Here is a 6,000-nt window from a genome sequence, read left to right as displayed (position 1 = left end):
ATAATTCAGAATTAATAAAGAAAATATATTATTATTTATCAATAGAGAGTCATAACAATAAATGTAATAAGTATTGTTGTGAAAGGCTGAATTGACTGCCAAGCTTCGTTCAAAGATATAAAAATAAAAATATAAAAATGTTTTATTCGTCAAGTGCTAATTAGTTTACATAAGAAACTTGTTATACTTTCAACACCTGGTATAACAAGGTGACGGCCGGATGTTTGAGCTGTTAAGACTTCAGTTTACCGCTCTGAGATCGATTTCGGGCTGTTGAAGTTCCATACAGTCCTGCAGCCCAAATTGTGGATCTTAAGAAAACAAAAATGGGTAACGTTAAGGCAGTTCTCAATAAACAAAAAAAAACAAAAAAAAAAAAAACCACCAGCTGCCATGTTGCAAGTATGATGAAATATACGATGAGCACGAAGATCTTTAATTAATCATGTTAGGTAAGAGTTAGCAATATTGAAATACAAGCGAGATTTGTGCGCAGATAATTTCTTACTATAATAAATTTACAGAGATTTTAACAGAAAAATTCATCACAAAGCGATTATTGATGCGAATGTGTGAAATTCCATTTAATCCATGCAAGTTATGATTACCAGAGCCCCTTCGGCCGCCAATTTAAAGTGTTTTAATCTTTAAAATTGGCGTTTCCACTTCCCGGGACGAGGACCCAGGGGTTGGATTTGTGGGAAGCGAGTGTTCGGATTGTTTCATTGTGTGGAATTACGCAAAACGAGGCGCTTGACGTGTAAGTGCGTGAGTGCGAGAATTCGAGTAAAGGTTAAACGGTGTATATCTTCGTGTACAGTGATGCTATGTCCGTGCGTGTGTGTGTGTGTCTGTGTTCGAAGAACATCTTCGGCATGTCTGAAAACAGAAAATCAGTAAATTACGATACGAGAATAAGATATGTTGAAAATGAAACGAAAGAGTTCTTACCATCGGAGATTTCGGCAAATATTCACTTGTACGATAAATGGCAAATTGGTCCTCTTCCTGGTAAAGTTGAGGAGGGAGATTCTTCTCCCTCCAAAATGTTCCTACAAAACACAAAGACAGTGAGAAAACGAGAAGTTGATTCATTTATTATCTAAGGTCAAAATTATTACTTTTTTTTTTAATTCTTTCCGCCCTGTGGGCACCAAGAGGGCCTCTTTTAGAGGAGCCCATTATGGGTTCGGCCAGGCCCACAATGGGGCGACCGGGTGGTGAGGGACGGGGCCCGACATATCCGAACGGACCACCCCCCGAAAATTTCATGGGGATTATTCGACCCGTTCGGATTCGATCCCGGGTCCCCCAGAGCGTTAGGCTGCCACCTTGACCGCTCGACCATCCGGCCGTCAAATTATTACCTTTATCAGATAGTCTTTCTTCCCGAACAGTGTCACGAGGAGAGAGAAGGACCTGACCTAGCCTAGCCTAACCTAACCTAACCTAACCTTAACCGGAAGCTCAATCCTCGTAACAGCTGTTTGGGAAGAAAGGTCGGCCGAATGTCGCGTCCGGGTGGTCACAATCGGGAGTCAAATCCGTTGTCGTCGACCGATTTGGACCGATCCGTTGTCGTCGACCCGTTCGGGAGACAAGTCCGTGGTCACATCCGGGTAAGAGAAGGTCACGTCCGAGTAAAGGTGTCATGTCCGGGTGAAAAGTGTCGAATCCGGGTGCAAAAGACGAGTTGGGTAAAACCGAAGAAGATCACCGCCTAGGCCAAGGAAACCGCAGCCACCCGCAGCAACAAAACCGCGGTTCCTCGACTTCGGTGGCGCTCTCCTCCGATTCTTCCCCGTTCCGACTTCCGAAAGACGATTGCAACGACGCCGCTATCGCGAGCACGGACGAAGAGACACCCCTCGCGGAAATAGAAAGTGACAACGAACTGCTGTCACTCTCTACGTCTTCCACAACAAGGCCTGTGGCCGGCTGATCCCTGACGACCTTGGCCAAGTGGAATGGACTCAGAACTCTCCCGCCTCCGGGAGAGTCCCACGCCACACGCACTGGGGGAAGGTCGTCACCACCCGCTGTCTCTCGCTCGACGGTCTCCAACGACACCGAACATTCGGCAGAGACCAAGTCCACCTCCGGCTCCTCGAACGTCTCATCGGAGCCGTCCGAGGAACCCCCTCCCTCCGGCGCCGGCGCCACCGCATTCTTCCGTCGGAACCTCCGGCGAAACCACTCCAACATCTTCATTCTGAAAAAAAAAAAAAAAAAATTGCAATTAGTCGATTAAAACAAAAGCTTAAATTAATGTCTAAATTCTTCCGAGAATAAGCAGAATGCTCACCGCAGCTGCCTTTTTAAATCTAAAAAATTCGAATCCGACCATCGAACGACGTGACGAGATGTCTTCTGGGACCGATTAACGCAGAAAAAGTTCAAGATTATACTCACGACGAATCGGAATTCGGATAGCTCGCGTTAGATCCTACCGGAAATTGCTAGAACGTTCCTACTGTATTTGCAGTAGAGACGACCGACCCGGAACGAAGAAACTCTCTTACGTGTAATTTGTATTTGTACGACAGTAAATTAAAGACACGCCGCACGTAGCCTTGAGGAAAAGGCACTCGAGCCCGACTCGTAACAAGTGTTTCGTTCTAGAGCAATTTACCTAACGTGTACGTCACATAAACGCAACGACGGCATTTAAGAGAGTTTCGTGCAAAGAAATTGCCAACGAGTCGACCAAAACACAAGACAAACGTACGAAGAAGCGAAACCCGCCCGCATCCCAACTCGCCATTCGGGACACGAACGTAACTGGCACAAAGCATCGGCAGATCGACTGCACTCGGAAAAGACCACCTCGTGGAAAGAGACAAAGAGCCTAAGGAAAAGAATTCTTTGTGTCCAGCCTGTATAGATAACTGTTAAGTGTATTAGTATTAGATGTGTTTGCAGACAATTTAATTCTGACAAAATAAGCCATTGAATAGCGTTGTAAGTAGTACATAAATTGCATGGAGAAATCGGAGGTCAAAGGGCGGAAGTTTTGACCTGTCCAAGGAACATCCCATGCTTCGGAATATGGTCTCCGTCCATCAATGTTACCAGAGTATATTTCAGTTAAAATTACGATGGAATTCGTATTTAAAGTTAATATTAAATAATTTTTAATTAAATTTCTATAAATAATCCTTATTCTTTGACCGTGTTTATAAAATATAAAAGAATTAATTACGAAAATAAACCAATGAGCAAATACTCAATCCGTTTCCGGCGCTTCGGTCGCTTTCCAATGTGGCGGCTCGTTTAAAAGTCATTTCGGATCCTGATTCACAAGCGACGTCTGTTCGGAGAAAGAGCATACAAGGCTAACATCTCCATATAAACCAGGAAGAAGAAGAAGAATTCACAAGCGACGGCACATTTAAACGCAAATACGCCGGCCGATGTCGTCTTTGAAAGTTGGACTAAACGAAACGAAAATAAAATCTTACAGCTAGATAAATTCTAATTAAAATCTTACTTGGTATAATGTAAGCGTCCAAAAGTCTTCTTAAAACCACGTTCCGGTAGCAAAAAACACTGACGAAAGGCAAAAAGCACAGCGAAAACAAGAACACAGAGCGCACACGTCCGTCCGGCAAGCGAAAAACGTGCAAAGTGACGCAAAATCGTGTTGCAACAATAGAAACGGCAATTGTTGCCGTTTCTATGGAGATTAGAAAGCGCCTAACGAATTCGAATGCGATTGACGTAATGAATTCTTTTCGAATTTTAAGGCTAAATATCTGCATTTTTTATGTTTCTATTCCCCGAGTGACGACGGATTGGGATCGAGAGATTCCCTACCATCCTACGCCTTCGGTTTCCATTCTCCACAAGGGGTTAGAAGCAAGATTTTCTATAATCGAACGTTTCCACCCCCAAAACTAAAACAAATCATTCCTCTCGTTCGTCCAGTATTTTCCTATTGCAATTTTTACTAAATTTCGTTTATCCGACGCCATTTTAAAAGCGATTACCTGACGTCTTCGGACGTTGGTTATATGAAATATGCGTGTTATAGTTTAGTTACGAAATGATGAAATATACGATGAGCACGAAGATCTTTAAAAGAATTTCGAATGTTTACAGATGACTCCCTACGCTCAAGCAAACTTACGCCTTCACGCGATTGAAGCGCGTGAAGGCGTAAGTTTTTAAACCTAAAAGATTCGAGATGTCTTCTGGGACCGATTCTCCAAGTAATATTAAATAAATTCTTACGTGTAGGGTCAATATGGACTAAGACTTACCTGAAAAATCTTTAATCTTCTCTGCAAAAGTCTTCAAACAGCAAAAAAAGCAACGCAATCCAAGAGCACAACGAAAGCACGTCCGACCACAACAAGAAACACAATCAAACTGCGAATCGTCATGCGTGACAAATTTCGAACAAACGTTAAAAGATGTTCGAATTACGTAAAAATAAGAATTAAAAATAATCAATTTTATTTTTTTAAATTAATTTTTAATGTTTTTTCTTTTTTAAATTTTGCTTCAATCATTTTCTTGTGTTCGGAATTCGATAAATAAATTATTTTCTGCATTTACGTGGTGCAGAATGTCCACCGTGGACAGGTAAAAGACGATCGCTTTAAATTCTACGTTTTGAGGCTTGATTATCTCCGAAAATTGCCCGAAATTCGTTTGACAAATGTCTTTTTCGTCCATTTTCGGCCATCGGATGAAATAAATCAAATTCTTAGGATTTCGATTTATTTCGCTTTACGCCGTTTACGGAAAGATTCATCGCTCACCGTCGGGGTTGCGGGTTTCGCGTATTAGTGCGACATCAAACTGGATAAAGTTAATATTAAAAATACCGAAAAACTTATATAATACGCCCGAACTAAAATGAAGTCGGAGACAAAGGGGAAACCGTCAGGGAGGAAAACAGGCCGAGCCGGGGTAGAAGCCACCATTCTTTCTCCTTGAAATATTTGGCTTTTTAAAGGATCTGTCCCCCCAAATTCTTAATTTGATGGGTTAATCAATTGGACACTTCCATTCGACTTGGTCCACGAGTGTTGATCCAACTTTGAAACTTTCGCTCGTATCTCTCACGCCGTGATATTTTATTTTCTGACGGCTAGGATTTTTTTTTTTTTGCCTTTATTACTTACAACGCGACAATTTCGCCTTTAAAGAAATGCTACATTTATTTAGAAATTTTGTCAAGTCTACGAGAGTCACAGTCGAAGCTAGATTTTTCCCATCGGTGTTGCACACCGTTAGTTCGCGTCGACCCGTGACCTCAGGGGGCTGCAATTGGAAAAAATTGTAACGTCTAAATTCCCGCTGTCCTCTGTCCACGTTAATCTCGAGAACGGAGTTAGATGAAATCCGAGACCAGATATGGAAACCTCAGAAACGGGAGGCCCAATTAACTATATAAGAATTTCCGATGCAAACCGGAAGTAATGGTTTTTCAATCCAAAACTCCCCCTCCCCGAAAGCAGTTAATAGATGACCGGCACGAATCTATCGTTAAAGAAAAAGTATGATGTACAGGGGCAAGCCACTACTAATTTGAGGTGGAGAGCATATATTTTAAATTAAATGATTTAAAAATACGATTAAAAATTGCAGCCCGGCATTGTGACCATGTCACAATAAATAATTGTTCGTACTTATAGTTTGTGAAAACTGGTTTCATCTCGTGAAAATATTTAGAATGAATAAGCACATTTTGACCTTTGTCGTGTTATGAACCACAATATTGAAGTTAAAATCCTTCTAAGAGGTAATAAGGAGTGGAAAATGGAAGAAGCGTTGCATTTGCCCATCAAAAATAGACGAAGAAATCATGCCAGTAAGTGCAAGAGACTGATATGTAGAAACTACGCCATTAAGATGTGCACTATATCCATCATTGTGTATAACACAAGTATATTAAGACGAACTAAACTTTTGTTCGTTATGTTGGAGACACTGAAGCCGGCAGCCGGAATAGGGATTAGAAAATTACCAATCTGAAATGCATTCTTAAGT

Source organism: Centruroides vittatus, unplaced genomic scaffold, assembly GCF_030686945.1.
Source record: "Centruroides vittatus isolate TY-2023 unplaced genomic scaffold, ASM3068694v2 contig_680, whole genome shotgun sequence".
In the NCBI taxonomy this organism is placed as follows: Eukaryota; Metazoa; Arthropoda; class Arachnida; order Scorpiones; family Buthidae; genus Centruroides; species Centruroides vittatus.
Note: the sequence above shows the minus strand (reverse complement) of the source record.